Genomic DNA, 17,384 nt, shown 5'->3' on the forward strand with positions numbered 1-17,384 from the left:
TTAGTTAGTTACTGGCTGGTAACTTACATTTGGTGCCTTGTTGCTTACATAAACAGTTAAATCTTCTTTTCCCATCTCTATGCAATTCTCTCACCATTCATCCTTTTACACACAATCATACATAAAGTCTAGGCAGAGTTCATTCACTTATGTCAAGCAGAAGGATACAAAATGGAGTTTTCAAGTTGCTTACAGGACAAAACTAACATGGTTATGTTTTACTATTATTACACTTTATGTTAACATCAGCTACATTAGTTCAGTTCATGCTACACCCACACACAAATCAGGGGAGCACATGTCTCCCATGCCTCACCCTGAGAGTGCACACAGCAGTGGGGAGCCAGTCCCCCTCACCCTAACGTGAAGTGGGCAGCCACATCCTCCCCCACAATGGGCTCCACTCCAGCCATGCTGCTCATGGGAGATGGGGAGCCATGCTCCACTCTGTTGCAGCAGCCACTGACTCCCACATGTGTCATCCAAAGCTTGTCCACTACTGCAGGAGGTGGGGGCTGCAGACCTGGGTCCCTGGCTCCATAGCCCTAGCAGCTGGGGGCTCCCTCCAGCAGGTCTGTGGGGTGGGGGGCTGTTGGTAGGGAGAGAGGGGCACCAGCAGTGCCCAGGGGGCTGTGGGTGGGGACTGAGGGACAATGACATTGGCAGAGCATCAGCATATCAGGGCTGCTCCAAACCACAAAGCAGTGGGGGGGACAACCGCAACTAGACCCCTGTCCTGGTGAGCAAAGGGGGTGGGAGAGCTCTGATTTTCCATGATCAAAACCCCAAATTCAAACACCAAAATGTATAGATAGTTAGACTTTATTTTATTTTATGATTGAGACACTGGTAGGATTCAAATTGTAAATATATCAAGAAAACACTGTTCAACTGATACCTATATATATATAGCGGTGTGTCATTTTAATCATGGAAAAATGTGGATTTTGCTGCTTTTTAAATCATAGAATATGCAATTTTTAAACAGAGAAAACCAGGATCCCTGATCATAACTATGTCTAATAAGTAATAACCATGAAGAAAAGAAAAGGAGGAGTTTATCCTGGGTATTGTCATTCAAAAATGGTAAAGTTTATCTCAGGTCACTGGAGGTATTATGCAGTGGTGAATGAATGAAAGGAACTGGAATAAAAACTGTTCTTTCAATATTGAAGGTGCAATTAGTTCCTGAATCTATAGGCTATTTGAAGCTGCTATTACTCTACTGGATAGCAAACTGGGCTCCAAGAGTAGCACAGCCTGGGAATTATTGCCTACTCTTTCTAATGGTATTCTTGGTCTGATCTTGCTTTTCAGATTTTGATCCTGTAGCAAACCTAGGCCTCAAGACACTTAGGGCACAGCTACACAAGATATGTTAATGTACATTAGCCTAATTTGCTAATTTGTTAATGTACATTAGCCTAATTTGTGCAGTACAGGTGCACACCTACACATGTGTGCCCTTACTCCACAGTAACAATGGCTAATCATGACAAAACTTGATACCTGCAAATGCAGGTAATGTGCAGTAATACACATGTAGACATGACCCTAGTCTAACTTTAGTGCTGGGTCTGCCCAGCCACTAGGGGGTCGGCCTGAGCCCAGCCCCAGGGCTTCTGGCTGGCCACCTCTCCTGTTCCAGGGCTGCGCTGCTCTCTGCCAGGCACTAGCTGCAGGGTATAAAAGCCTGCAGCCATTTTGTGCCCTGGGCCACGCACACCTCTGCTGAGCATGCCTGAGCGCTGTCCAGGGCTGACCATACAGGGACACCGTGTGGGGGCCCAGAGAGCTGGCACGGGATGAGACTGTCATTCTCCCTGTCTAGTCCCAGCCCCATCTGCGTGTGCACACCTGTGCCGACTGCCCAAGCCCCCAACTGGACCTGGGAGGAGATTGGTGACCTCGTGGCGCTCTGGAGCCATGCTGACGTACAAAGGAAGTCCGTGCAGGGCAGGTGCATGAACGCTCACATTTATGAGGCCCTGTCAGGCAGGACGTGGAAGCAAGGGCACTCACGGTCAGTGCGGTAGTGCTGCATTAAGGTCAAGGCTTGCAGATGCAGTGGTTGGCTGTGACTGACTAGAATTATTGGTCCAATCATGCCTGGAAGACCATGGCCTTTATGTGGGAGCTGACCTTCATTTTGGTGCCCCGGGACCCAGACTGCACCCCTGTGAGTGGCACCAGCAGGGGCAGCCTGCCCAAGCTCCCACCCTGCCCTGACCCCTCGGTGGTGACACCTCTCCAGAGGAGAGGCCTTCAGGCCTTTAGTGCCCTGTTCCACCCTTCTCCCCAGATGCTGGATCCATTGACAGCTCAGGGCGCCCTGGCCAGTGGCCACCTCACCCTCAGTGCAGCCCTAGACCCCACCACCATGAGCCCCGCCATAATGTCACTGCTGGCCAACAGCAGTACCAGCTCCTCTCTGGGGGGGGGGCCCTGGCCAGGCACTGGCCCACTGCACACCATGGGCCATGGGCACTGGGCATAGCCAGTTGTCCATGCCAACAGGCAGGCCTGTGCTGAGCCGCAAGCCTCACCAGCTCTGGACACATGGTAAGTCCTGCACTGGCGGAGGATCCTCCCAGTCCCCACCCCTGCCTCTGGCCCCAGCCCCTGCCCCTGATCCCTGCTTCACCTTGCCACACTCCCTTGACCTGGGTGGTCTTCCCCCAGTGTTCAGAGAGGCAGGACACAGTTCAGTACTTTACTGAGCAGCTCGGGTCCCACATCTGGGTGGGTATGGGTCTCTCACATCCTGAGGAAGTCATTGATACCAGCAGTGATGTCCTCCTCGGCAGCAGGAGTATTTAGCGCTGCCACAGGTAGCCCTCCAGGCCGTGGTGGAGGTTGCGGGGCAGCCCGGGCTTGCCTCCCATTCTGCAGGGCACCGGGAGGATCAGCAGCAGCAGGAGGGTGTAGCGGCTCAGGCACTCCTCCGCCTGCACAGATAGCTCATCATGCACTGCCTGGGGCACATGCAGCAGGGGCAAGCTTGGGGTGCAGCAGCAGCATTGGGGGGGGGGCAGGGTGCCTCCCTGGAGAGGCTCCCTGTGGGGAGGGTGGGGATGTGGCCACCCCCTTGCCCCTTTTGTCTGATAGTTCATGGCTACAGCTGAATTCAGTGGGAGCCTGGCATTAAATATATAAGGTGTTGTATAATACCAAGTACCCTGAAAAAGTCTTTGGGTTCTCAAATTGGGTACCCAAAATAAGTCCCATTGACCTTAATTTCTTGGTGTCAATGCCCCACTGTAAAATGGGGAATAATAACATTCCCTGGCTTCCTGAGGTGCTGTGAAAGGAATTTGTGAAACGTCTAGATGCCATGGTAATGTGTGCTGTGGAAGAGTCCACAAGGGAAATCAGTAATTCTGTCTTGAGAGCAGGATTTGAATAGAAAACAATGCATGTTGCCAAACATTGAAGAATGAGAAGGAAAACGATGAATAGCTGTTCACCAAAGGCATGGCTCCAGTGCTGGCTTAACTCAGGTGATCAGAACCCTGGTCTGAGATCCAGAGTTAATTGCAAAAGCCATATCTGAACTGCTGTCTCCCTGAAACTCACTGGAACTGTATTTAGCTGTAGATATTGCAAAAACATCACTGGGGATACACCATGGCTCTTTGTGCTGCAGTAATCTGTGTGAGTCTCCCAGCTCATTTCTGTCTCAGTCCTGTCCCTTTTCCCCTCTGGCTCCTCATTCCAGTTCCATTCCCCTCTTGAAGACAATCCCAGCCTCTGCTCTCAGGTTTCTTATGCTAGTCTTTGTTTCCATCCTCAGTAGGAGGATTATAGATTCCTATCCCAGTTCCAGTGATTCACTCCCAATCCCCATCACCTTGATCAGCCATTCCCAATTCCCCTTCTTCTGGCTTCTCATCTCATCCAGCTCTCACCACCCTTATCTACAATCTAAACATCCTCTATTGCAGCTTGAAACCATTCATCGTGGTTCCCTATGGACACAGAGGAAAGCCCATCTCCATTCTCTCTATATTGCACTTCAGGTATTTTAAGACTGTTATGAAATTCCCCACCCTCAATATTCTCCTCTCTGGACTAAATAACCTTCTTTGAATGTGGGGCCCAAAACTGGACACAGTACTTCAGGTGAGGCTTCACCAGTGCTTAATAAAGAGGAAGAATCGCTTCCCTTGATTTGCAACTGACACTCCTGCTAATACAACCCACTATACTTGTTGGCCTTTTTTGCAACAAGAGTGCACTGTTGCTCATATTCAGTTTATGGTCTAGTATAGCCCTAGGTCCTTCTCTGCAGTACTGCAGCATAGTCACTCATTCCCTAGTCTGTATTTGTGCATACAATTATTCTGTTCCCAAGCACAGGACTTTACATTTGTCCTTGCTGAATTTAGCCAGATTGCTTGTGGACCATTGCTCCAGGCTATTCAGGTCATTCTGGGTCCTAGCCCTGCCCTCCAAAGTGTCTGCAGCTCCACCCAACTTGATATCAACCACAATTTTTTTAAGCATGAGCTTAATCCCATCATCCAAAACATTAATTAAGATATTAAACAATACAGGACCCAGGACAGACCTCTGCAGAACCTGTAACAGGAAATCCTTGTCCTGTTACTAGGGAAAGTCTGTGGGGTAAACAAAATATGCAAGGACCCTTTAAAAGTAGCATTTCTGTAGCCAGAAGAGATAAGAGTTCAGGAAACGAAAATATAGCTCCAGGGACAGACAATAATACTATTAGGGAGAAGCCCCAGCAGGCAGCGAAGGGAAAAGAGACAGGGTACCTACAATCACCAGCAACCCTGCCACAGGTGGGTTGGAACTAATCAGAGACTGCAGGCCAAGGGAAACAGCTGGTAGGACTGCACAGAATAATAAGAAACCCTTCTACTCAGACTGAAAGGTTTGCCCTCAGGCCAGAGGCATTCCCTCTAGCCCTGGCTAGGGAAGGATGAAAAGCTCGCAGGAAGGCTATCATGGCATTTAGTGTCCCAGTAAGGGGAACCATGATGAACAAGGGTGAAGAAGCCTTTTCTAAATGTGGTGAGTTGATGCAGAGGGGGGAAGATTTGAGTTTGGATTGGGGTTTATTTTGTGTGTACCTGAAAGGGCTGTGTTGTGTTGTGATTCTGAGGGTAACCACTAGAGGAGTGGGGGCAGCTGTGTGAGAGGCTTGGAGGCTGTATCGCAGGTGCTTTAAAGCATCCTGTAAGGTTAATCCTTTTTAGACCAGAACATCAAAAGAAAGAGGGAAAAGTTAACTTGGTGAGGGCCAAGGGCCCAGGGAAGACTGTGCCACTGATCAATAAGGCCAGCGGACACACAGAGGATAGAACCTAATCCTCAGGGTTTAAAGCCCTAGCAGAGTGGCTGCTGCTGAAGAGCCAAAGCTAAAATTTGGGGCCATGGCGGAAGGCTGCAGTCAGAATAAATAGTCCAAAACCACAAGGGTCAAAGCCTAGACAGATGTGACTCATTGGGCTAGGCAGCTCTATGGAGAAACGTTGGCAGAGGGATATCTGCAAGGCAGGGTATGGCTATGGAGGAGACCACAATTAAAAACCTTAAAGCAATTGAAGATCATTTTGGTCCATAGCTGAAGTATGTCGAGTTTTGTCAAGCTTGATTGAACTTTACCATTCTAGTAAAGGAAGCCCAGATCAAGGTAACACTGCAAAGCACCCTTCCAGGACTCTGGGAGTCTCCCACAGAGATACTTGATACATCAAGGCATACTAGGTGAGACAATGGGCAGCAGTATGGAGGAGTGGGGCAGGCTAGTCTGTCAGTTAGGGGTGCTGCTGTTGCCCATCAGAGCTAGCTTGCCACAGGACCCCACTGGATATCTCCTCCCAACTGGACATTGAGCCATTGGTGACTGCTTGTTGAGCACATTAAACAATTATTTCACTACCTGCTGGAACTTCTATTTCATGTTAGCTGGGGGAACCTTGCAATAATGTGGGAATCAACTACATTGAAATAGAATTGAGCTTTTTCTTTCTAATCACTGCTCTAGGACTAGTGTTCAGGGGGAAAATATTTTTCAGAAATAATCCCAAAAGTATTCATGCTATCCTGCCAGAGATTTAGCCATGGAAGGCTATGAAGTGTAGGACATGCATTTTGTTATAACTCTGTTTTATCAGATACTATATGCTTTAGAACACCACACTCATATTTTTCCTCAAAATCAGTCCTCCAACACTGGGTTGTGTATCTTAAATGGAAAAACTGATTTTTCTTTTCTGGAATAAATGCATGGAGAGGCTGTACTCTAATAGCTGCCCCTTCTTATGACTTAAGCATCAGGGGTAGAAGATCTAGAGATAATTCTCACTGCCTCAGTCTAAGGCATTTGTAGTGCCTATTGGCTGAGCACTATAGCTTGTGCCTGAAGCAGTAATTCAGCTGGTTCAGGGCAAGTGAGCTACTGTATGCAGGCTGTAGTATCTTGATGAGGCTTCTGGTGTGGTGAAAAAATGCTTTATTATTTATAGAATTTTAGTTTCATCAAAAACTATTTACAGAAAAGAAGTAATAGTCTTTCTACCCTCATTGCAAGGGTCTGGGGCTTAGCCCTGTTACTGTACTGCCATGCCAGGAAGTTCCTGCTGCATCACCTAGATTGTCTGCTGAGATGCCATGCTTCCTGGACACCATGTTTCTTTAAAGACTTACTCTGTTACAGAGTTGACCATGACTCTGGAAAAAAGTTTCTACATTCTGCCTTCCCCCAAAAGTTTAGTGTCTTATTTGGGGGTGGATGGTATGTAAGAAAATATGGTACTTTAGATCATAGGGGGAAACACATGGATTGGCATACATGAAACATTAGCTCTCTCACCTAGGGAAATTGGTCTGATATCTATTTTAGCCCTATGTACTGGGCCCAAAGATTCACCTTCGTCTGAGCTGCCCATAGAAAAATGCTGCTTTTCTCTTCACCTATTTTCTTTTTTTTTTTTTTCCTTTTTTTGGGGGGGGAGGAGGGGTGATAAATGCAATTACTGATGTCCATCTTTGATAGCTCTACAATCCAGTTCTCAGAATTTTCTGTATGGAGTAATTTAGATAGAGACTGCAAATCTGATAATAGGGCTTCATTCTTCCATGTTATGATAGATGTGCATCTTCCCTGCATTTTACCCCCATAAGAAATAGTACTTTCTCACCTTGGATAGTAAGAAAAAGTTCTAATCAGTGCCAGATATGGATATATACATCCATGCTTATTATATGGTAATGCCTGCATTTTGAAGACAACAGTAATTATCAAATTCTGCTTGGAGTTTGGACCAAAAAAGCATGAGCCATGTTACTTTATATGCTTTGCCTTCTTTTCTATCCTTTCTTGTAGTTTGTTGTTCTCTTGATTTTTATGAAAGTCTCTTGTTTGCTGGCATGGGTGGGCAGGTGAGTGGGGGTGTCTGTGTGTGCATGTCCTTCATCATGGCCAAAGGTCGGTGAACTAAACAGTACAATAAAGCAGGGGTAGATCCAGGAGGGAGTGCACTGGGGTAGTTGCACCCTCTCTCCTTTGATTCCAGGTCCACCCAAAGTTTAAAACTAAACTGCCAGGCAGTGGCAGCAGCACTTCTAGACCGGCATCTGAGGGAGTCAATTGAATTCAATTGACTTAACAGACAGCAGAATTACAGAACAAAGGATAGTATGATTAGTAAGACTGTGCGAAGCTTCAGTCCCCGATTCGATTCGGCGGAGGTTTGGCCTGATTCAGTGGCCAAATCTCTGAATCCAAATCGAATCGGAGAACCCTTTAATCTCTCCGAATCGCTTTGGATGTAGATACAGCTTTTAAATGTTTTTTCTATGTAACTCTAGGTAGCTGGGGCAGATGCAGCATTTCACAAAAGCAGGGGGGGCTCCCCAGCGCACTTGGCAGCAAACCTGGAAGTGGACCAGAAGCACTTCTGGTCCACCGGGGAGCGTGCAGGCCCCCCCCACCGCGCGCACCGTCCCCCCCCCCCCCCCCCCCGCTCCGTGACTGGAGCCTCCTGGGGTGGGGGGGCACCCAAGGTCTCCCCCCAGCTGATTGCTGAGCTGGGGGGCATGGGGAACCCTCCAGCGTGCTCCCTGGCAGACCCAGAAGTGGGCCGGAAGTACTTCTGGTCTGCTTCTGGGTTCCCTACCGAGCATGCTGGAGAGCTCTCCATGCTCCTGTGGGATGCTCCATGTGCAGCAGCGATCACGAGTCACACTGGTACCTCCAAGTATGTAGAAAAAAAACCTTTTAAAGCTGTGTCTGAATCCAGCATCAAATCTTCAGATTTGGCCGAATTGAATCCAGGGACAGTGATCCGAATCAACAAATTGAATCACTGTCCCCAATTCAAGCCAAATCTGAATCAAATAGCTCCCATTTTGCACAGCCCTAACGATTAGTATACTATCAAAACCATTAAAAAGAGGGTCATTAGCTGGTCCTTGTAATAAAGATCCTATTTCACATCCCTGCAGACTGGTTTTAACTCACTGCAGTGAAGTTATATTTGTTTTTGCTTCAATCTTAAACTGAATAATACAGTTCTAGGCTCTTTGCATATTAGTAGTTTCTAGTTTATTTTTGACTGGAAAAAATGGGTTATGTTAGATCTAATGATGCACCACACCATCTGCACCCCTCCCCCCTTTCAAAATCCTAGATCTCCCCTCAAAATAAAGTATACCTGAAAGCCATTGTAAATTCTTCCAGTGGAACGTAAGCCATTGCAATGAAAGCCTTTGGATGTATTACTAAAATTGTGATGGAAAATTCTGACTCAAGTGTTGCCTTAAGAACCAGGGAGAACTGGTTCTCCTCCCAAATGGAGAGAACTGCAGGGTTGATATTACCTTAAAGTATGCTTCAGCTTTCTCCAAATGAGAGCCCAGTTAATTCTTTAATGCATTAGTTTTATTGAGCATTATAAAATATTAACTTCAGGCATCCATATAGATATCATCTTAGTAAGCAAGTTATTGTATATTACCAGTCCGAATAATACACTCCTCGAGAGCTGGCCAGGCATCTCGGAGAAGGCTGGTTCCTTGAAGAGAGATCAGATGTCCTCAACTCTCAGGCATCGTTAGGATGAGGGGAACGGGATGCGGCTTCCTTTGTGCAGGTGGTAATATACTTTAATCATGTAGCAACCAATTAAGCTAGTTTTCTGTTTTTCATCACCAACCTGAGCTATGTCTCTGCTTTATTGTTGTTTTCCCTTCTTTTGGCACCAGATATGGCTAGGATGCACCATAACAAGCCCTTTTATCCATAGCAAGTGTTTTTATCAGACATTTTGCAGAAAAACAAGTTATATCAGACCCCTCTCTGTAGAAAAACAGGTCACACAGTAACATAGACTGTGGTGTACGCTAACTCCATGACTGCATTCTAGCCCATTTAGGTCAAGGCAACTAGGTTGCATAGGCCTAAAGGACCTTTTCAGCCCTGTCAAGAGGCTGAACTGCCTACGCACAAGGAAATTGATTCTTTATGGAAATCACACTTGATATAGAATTATTTGTGTCTCTCTCTGTCCCTGTCCATGTCCCATTTCCCTGCCCCCGAATTCAAGCTAGATTAAAGTTGGACAGAAGAAGAGAAAGGAGAGTCGCTGAGCTAGAAAAGACTTTTTCAGGTCTTGTTCATATCATTAATCAAAGCAAACAAGCTTTTACTTAGAAGGTCAGATAGGTTTACTAATTCCACCCTGCTGAAGACGTTACAGAAAAAAATACTATATTATTATGTATATGCTAATAAATAGATGGATTAGAAAATGTGTGTGGGATGTAAACCTAGGAATTTTTCTTTTTGGTATATGGTGTTTACCACGGATGTTGCCTTAGGAGAACTCGAGGCCCCAACATGATTGTTACCACTGGAAGAAGAAAGTATTGATGTCGTACCTCCTAGAGAGCAGCATTAATGGTGTGTGAGTCTGAGAAACTGGAGTAGGTATTTAAAGTATCATAAACCGAACCACTGGGACTGAAGTTTCAAAACATGCAAGTTGGAATTTATAGAGTGTTTGTCTGGTTGCCTGAAGGGGAGACTAGGAGTTTCTGAAGCAAAACAGCATAGGTACGTTCATTGGATGTCTCTCTGCAGTAAGTTTGTGCTGGGAATCAGGGAGTTTGAGGGGGATTTTCTCTCTCTTCAGTAAGCCAGAACTTAATTTTATTCTATACCATAAATGATGTATAAATGTGACAGCAAATGACTGGAAATGGAAACAACTCCAAATTCTACAGACTTATGATTTGCATCAGTCTCACCTATTTTTTACAATGAATGTAAACTATACATCATAGTTTATGTTGTATGACCATGTTGATCTCGGGCTTATAGAAGTCACAGGCTTATAGTACTGTGTGTCAGATTGAAATACTTGGAAAAAGAGGACCATGGTTAGTTCTATTCCTGTACAAATTCCTTGCTTGGGAATATATGAAAGGTCAAACATGGGGAGTAAGCTTATTACAATTAGTCCCTATTGCTATTGCTATTAATTGAGAGCAATTTTTTGGTAGCCATAAACATTTCTGGCTTGTGAAATGGTGCAGTGTAATTTTGAAAGCAAACTCTGCACAGTTGCATTAAAATCTTGCTTTGAGCATTTTGAAAGCTGGTCAGATAGATATTGACAAAATGGGCTGGCACCGACTAACAGCTGTTGTTACAAATGACTTTGGTCTGGAGTCTAATTTTAAGTGGCTGAGGCTTGGTTGTTTCTGCCGTATTTGAGATCTGGGTTCTAGTCACAACACAACCTTGGACAACTATCTATTGTTCCTTTTGGTAAAAAGTGTGGCAGATATTTGCTTTCTTCCAAAGCAGACATATGAGGCTTTCCTCAGCAATAAGACTTGTGAAGTAGCCAGAATTATTTAAACCACCAAGGTGATGTGAGTCTGGAAGCTATGGGAGGGGTGGAAGGAACAGAAAGCACAGGAGGGTTCATCTTGTCTGAAGGTCTCTTTCTGTTTGACAGCTTCAGAATATATGCAGAGAGCTTAGCTGAGCTCAGTCTTCAACATAGTTTATTAAATATGTAGACCCTAGACAAATGCTAGTTATACAGCTTGCCCAAACCTGGACAGTGAAAGGCATGCCTCTAGTCTCAGGCAATACCCAATTAACTCAGTATCAAAATCCTGCTCCAGGGCATGAAGGTTGTAGAGTTGCTCAGAAACAGTCTCGGAATATAACACTGGTAAAAGGATAAACAGTTTTATGAACTTTGATCTTTGAAATATTTATGCCATTTTTTGCTCAGAAATTAAAAGAAATTAACTTAAAACAAGGATTGAGCATAAAGCATTTCAGCCTGCATTAAAATGTGTTTCGGTTAGAAGCAACTGAAAACAGTCCATAATTAGAGGAAGTCTTGTTATAACATAAAATGAAAATGCTTCTTTCCTCTTGTAACACTACAGTAACTGAGATGCTTGAGCTAACACACCTCCTAGTTTAAATGGGAAAGAGCAGGTGGCAGGTGTTCTTCAGAGAGGGTCTTTAACTCTAGGATTTAATTCTGTTCCCTCCCTACACCCCCAAATGTTATAAGAGCCAAGGTTTTGTGACTTTCAGGCCATGGTACTAGATTTAAGTATTTTGCTATAGTATCCATCTTCCATTTGCACCATCCTATGTAGTTCTGATGGCGTAAGTGGATTCCATTATTGATATAAATCCAATCTGAATTTTGCAAGTCTTTGTATTAAAATTGATCTTCCATAATTTCCTTTTTAAATAGAAATACCATCTAGCAAATGTTCCTTTAAGTATGGCGGATATATAAATATATAAACATTTTTGTTGTCTTAATAGAATAGAAGGAATACTAGAAGTCAAAATCTTACCACTTTCTGTTTACATCCACTCCATCCGTCTCCCTTAGCCTGCATAGTAAAAATGATCTCTTCTTAGTTTCCTAAACTATTTCCTCCATCTTGCTTAGGAATCAGAACCAGTATACTGCTATCTTGGTACTGGCACTCAGGAACATTGCTAAGTGCACCTGGTTCTGTCATTCTGTCTGATTATCTGTCACAGTTGGGTATGTTCTTTTCCCTCAAGCAGTACTTAATGTAATTCACGTGGAAAGAATGTAAAAGACAGTTGAGCAGTGGGTCTAGAATAGGTCACCCTGTAATGGTGATGATCTCCTGCAGTAAGTGTCACATGCACCAAATCATTCAACAGCTGATCTAAGAGAGTGAAATGGAAAAGGGAAATATTAAAAAGGAAGCAGAAGCAAGAGAAATTTTATATTTTACTATTTTACCACAAGCTGCCAAAAAAGCAAGTGCATAATTACTTACTATTGCTTGCTATTACTGCAGAAGGTGGCAGGAGGCAGTTCAGCATGGGAATTAGTAGTAATTTAGGGTTTTCTGGGAACACCACAGATGCAGAATTAAAATCTTGGACTAAAATCTTGGATTAAAATCTATTTATGAAAATATCTCATTTTAAGGAACTGAGAAGATCCCTGAATTCTAATACCTGTCTTAAATACTGTGTGTTATTTTCCCTTATATAATATTAGACATTCTTACAGAATTTCATAGCCGCAAGAATCAAGGAGCTCTTATTAACCCAGCAGAGTAGAGAGAATCAATAATGTGAGAATGCAGGTTCAAAGGAACACTAACTGTATTGTTCCTGATTTCAGCAAGAACCTTAAACACACATTTAAATTTCAGCATGTGACTACTAGTTGCTACTACTTGTATATATCAGTATGGCACACACTTAACTTCTTTGCTGAATCAGGACCACAGTGAATCATGTTCTACTACTATTTAAACTGGGAGATAACAACATTTAAATGTCTTGCCTTCAGTAGGGACTAGGGTAATCTCAGTTCCTGGCTAACATTTACAGTCCATCTTAAACTAATGTTATCTTGTACACTGCTTACTTCAGTGTCACTTTAATAGAAATCCAAATATGACGCATAATCCTGTTTCAATTTTACTGTCACTTTCTTCACAGCAGGACTCTGTCATTGTTGTCAGGTTTCATTATATTCCTTTGAATGGTTGGAGTTGATTCTCTCATACATTTTATGCTCTTTCATACTCTGTGCTCACTGAAAAAATGATCTTTGCCAGATAACTATATTGTTATATGGAAAACTCTTGTAGAAGTTTGTAGAGATTAAGCACTGAATGTTGAACTCTATAGAATATAACTTTGTTAGAGTTCTTTTTGTCTTTATGAGTTTGCAGATATTGTCTTCCTCTAGTCACTCCAATCTTCATGCCCTTTAGAGAATTTCTTATGTTACTGGTTTCACCACTATTAAAATACATGGTGGCTTCCTGTGTATAAAAACTTTGCTTATCATCAGGGATCTGGGTTTTTTACTTCCCATGGGAAAATGCGGAAAAAAATGCGGATTTCCCCCTTTACCTGAGGAAAACAGATGTTTCATTTTGACAGAGAAACACACGGATTTTGCAGTTTTGTAAAGAGCTCTCTGCAGCCTGGCACAATTTGAGCCTGCAAGGGGTTGGGAGGGAGCTGGGGGAGGGCAGTCAGGCAGAGGGCACCATGTGCATGTATATATGCACATGGCTGCCAGGCAGCCTGGAGAGCAGCTCCTGCAGGTAAGTGATTTGGGACACGGGTAGGCTTCCAAATTGTTTAAAATTGTAAATATAGCAAGAAAACATTGTGTTCTTTATTATAAAGGCACTTATATAAGTGCCTGGGGTGTGTCTCATATGTTACAGAAGAGACGGGATCTGTTCCAAGGAGCTAGGAACAAGGATTGAAAGTTGGCACAACCCCAGTGGATGCAGTGGAGGTGTGCTAGTTCAAGTTAGCAGAGAATGTGTCCCTTTAAATATCTTGGTCTTGATCCAGGCAGTTACTTTATATGGGCAGACCCTCTGTGAATTCCATAGAGCCCTGAAATGTTGCAGTATAGCATCACACTTCGCAGCCTTCAGCCCTGTGTTGGACAGGCAATACATTTCATGCATGTAATCAGTAGAATGAGGGAGATGAAAAGGTAAATACTACCTTTCCAATTGTGACTTTGGGAGGACTATCATTTGAAAGGTTTGTGGACTGTGGTCATGTGCTTTTATGTAGTTGGAAATATCCCAGTTATCTCTATTGAGCTCTGAGGTTGCTGATGTTCAAATATACTTTAGACCAAATTTTGGAAAATGTTCACACCCAGAGTCAATGCATAAAAATATGCAGCTATATTTGAATCTGCACTGTATATTCATGTTTTACACATGGGTAAAGATTTTGATCTATTTAGATCCTATATAAATTGTAATGGTAGTGGCATCTTGATTGAAAATGAAGATATTTTGCTTTAACTATAATTTAGTCAACAAATGCACTTAATTTTTCCTACTTAAGTTTCCCTATTACTTCCCCCCCCCCCCCTTTTTTTTTTTTTTTTTTTTGTCATAAAGACTGTGTTAATCTGACAATGTCTGGTGCTACATGACAATACCATAGATACACCAGGACTTTTCCCACACTTCATTGCAAACACAACAACCCCATGGGGGAATCTAAGAAAGATCCTTTCTCTTCTACTTCCTCTTTGTTTGTTTGAAGACTCAAGTGAACACAGTTCAGTTTTCAACAAAAATGAAAAGGAAAATTGTGAAAAGGGCCAACCATCATTTTTTCTAAAATATATTGTTGCATCTAGCAAAGAGGAAATGTTGAGAGCCACTGATACTGAGCCACTTGGGAATGAACAAGGTCACTCCCTGGCTATCAGAGAGGCATATCTTCCTCCATATGCAGAATAAGCTTATAATGTTCATAGCTGTTGTTATCTGCAATCAAAAAAACAAGCAACTAAAAGCTTTGCTTCTGATCCATGAGATCTCTGGATTTATATTATTGGGAGCTGCGCACACAAGCTCCGTTATGCATTTTAAAGTAGTTTAGATCCCTGAAACGCCACACAGACCTATTCTACTGGCAGTTGTCATGGACCGTGTTGATTTCCTTCATTATTTATATTTCCTCTGTATCCAGTAGGCCAACTGCCCTCTCCTTCCTTTCAAACTGCTGTGCAACACCTGCCAAAGTCAAACCTACTTGGAAAATACTGTCACTGTCCCATTATAAAAACCAACCAACCAAACAAACAAAAAAATAAAACTAAACAAAATCTAACTAAAGGAATTGTAGCCTTTAAAGCACCTTTTTCAGTCTTTATAGTATGGCAGCCTTTGGTCCAAAATTGCTTGACATGAGAATTGAGTCTTTTTTTGTTTGTTTGTTTTGTTTTTGTATCTTGAACAGGGCTGAACAAGTAATACTATAGATGAAACAACCTGGAGTAATGTCCTCTCCCCCCGCACTACCTCCCCAACATGTACTCCATGTAATCTGTGATAAAAGGTCCTACCAAAAGAGCCCTCCAGGTTCCTTCAGATGCTCCAGTTACCTCTCCACTAGTCCTTCAAGGAACTGCTGTATAACCATGATGTTCCGTCACAGTTGAAGAAAGCAGCGCTCATCCATTGTGTGTGTGTGTGTGTGTGTGTGTGTGTGTGTGTGTGTGTGTGTGTGTGTGTGTGTGTTATCATATAGCACTAACTAGGGAGTAAAGATGTGCTGGTCAATTTAAGAAGAACTACAGCGGTATCTTCACTATATCTTTATTTGCTTAAATTAACAAAACACATTTTTACATGTTATCTTCGAGTGAACTGCTTTTGCTATCAAGATACACAGCTGAAAACTGAACCTTCACAACTTAGATTTTCTCCCTCTTTCAGAGTTTTAATGTTTAATAGCAAACCATCATTCTGTATGAAATAAACATCCACTGCAATGCTTTCAAATTCTGTTAAGGTTACAAAGTGTTAGCTCTGTTACATCTTGTTCAGCTAAGTAGACACAAGTTATCATCAAAACCATGTTAATACTTATTAAATACTATTTGGCATAATAAATAAAATACATATATTACACTTCTTAACTGTACACCAGCTACACCCACGTACAACAGCACCATGTTAATAGTAAGATTAAGAAACAGACCTCTAAAAGGAGGAGCATGGTGGCAGCATCGAAAGATTACTTGGTTTTTCTGATAAACAAGCTACAAATTGCATGTGATAAAACACAGGAAGCAAATTGCAATAACCTTTTATAAAATGCTCATCAAGGGCTTACTCTTTTGAGACATTACATGCTTGCTGCAAGACTGACCATTAGCAGCTGCCATTTACATCAGGGTGAGCACTTCATAAGCAGTGTTCAACAGTCAGTAGAACTGAGGCCAACTAAAAGGTAGCCAGATTCTCTGAGGCAAAACTCAGTATGTTTTTTTCTTTAGGGAACAGCAAATTATTGACAACTCTGATTTCTTGAAGAATGTGCTGTGTGTGTCTCAATCCTTGGATTTGATTAGTAATTCCTTTACATTTCTTACTTGTTTACTCTGCTCTGTACAGTACCTTGCAGAATGCTACTTGGCATCCCAGTGCTGCCCTGATAGTAAAGTCTTACCCATGTAGATGCTGACCCCTTCCACTGCCCACTGTCATGTCTTTGCAGATTGACTGGCCTTCACTAGGCTTCTATGGAGCTCCCTAAAGAAATAATTTCATTCAAAGAAATTTGTGTACATTTTCTATTTGTCACTAAGCAGTTCCAAATGGGAGAATCAAATTCTGTAACTTGAACAAAGTCAACAGTACTGACCTAACTGGACTTAATTTTAACCGTTGTGCCAAAATGTCACTTCAGGGAGTACGAGGGAGTCTTGTAGATGAAAAACAATGTCACCCTCTAAAACATTTTTTTTAAAAATCACTAAAACATTAGAAAGGTTATGGTTAATAAAGCAAAATGTTCTGTGCCACTTCCCCCAAGGCCTCAATGTCTCCTTTGTAGTATAATCCTAGAGAAGTTCTGTGGCAGAGCAGAAAATCAAAACTGAGCATGCACTAATGATAATGGGAGAAGAACTTAGTCATCAATGCAGTTTATAATTCTACAAGGAATTTTGCAGAGCTGTAAAAAGCAAAAGCCCTTAAGGACTATCCTAAAAAAATAGCAGCTTAAATAATGTGAAGAAAACTATAATAGAAGAACAACACATTTCTCAATAAAGATTGATGTCCCATCCTGAAATGTGTCCTTGAGGTTTCTGTGTAACAGGTCTCTCAGCTACACTATCTTCTGAGATGGGAAGGTGCCTCTGGACAGAGAGTCATTTGGGAATCCCTTTGCCTATGTTGCTTTTTGCCATTGTTCTATCTCAGTGACGGTGTAGTTTGTGATTCCATTGACGTGTTGCGATTTCATAGATGTAGAGCAGTGGTACTTAACCTCTTGGGGCTGTGAGCCAGATGAGTGGCATGGGGCTGGTCCATGG

General features: G+C 42.9%; 2 protein-coding genes and 1 long non-coding RNA gene across 3 annotated transcripts in view; 1 reads left to right on the forward strand and 2 right to left on the reverse strand.

Annotated features, from left to right (window-relative positions):
- Positions 1-11,901, reverse strand: part of MRPS27 (mitochondrial ribosomal protein S27) — a 137,592-nt gene extending 125,691 nt beyond the window's left edge. Inside the window, exon 1 of the mRNA XM_014520521.2 lies at positions 11,866-11,901. The gene's annotated coding sequence lies outside the window, so the exon portion shown is untranslated. The remainder of the gene's footprint in view (positions 1-11,865) is intronic.
- Positions 1-17,384, reverse strand: part of ZNF366 (zinc finger protein 366) — an 88,861-nt gene that overhangs the window by 19,672 nt on the left and 51,805 nt on the right. The window contains exon 5 of the transcript XR_003094368.1: positions 11,866-12,213. The gene's annotated coding sequence lies outside the window, so the exon portion shown is untranslated. The remainder of the gene's footprint in view (positions 1-11,865; positions 12,214-17,384) is intronic.
- On the forward strand, positions 3,189-15,576 carry LOC102370150. Its single transcript, XR_323978.2, has 3 exons — positions 3,189-5,037; positions 9,850-9,931; positions 15,299-15,576. It is a non-coding gene; the product is annotated as an uncharacterized LOC102370150 (long non-coding RNA).

The sequence above is a fragment of the Alligator sinensis genome, unplaced genomic scaffold (genome assembly GCF_000455745.1).
Source record: "Alligator sinensis unplaced genomic scaffold, ASM45574v1 scaffold274_1, whole genome shotgun sequence".
Taxonomy (NCBI): domain Eukaryota; kingdom Metazoa; phylum Chordata; order Crocodylia; family Alligatoridae; genus Alligator; species Alligator sinensis.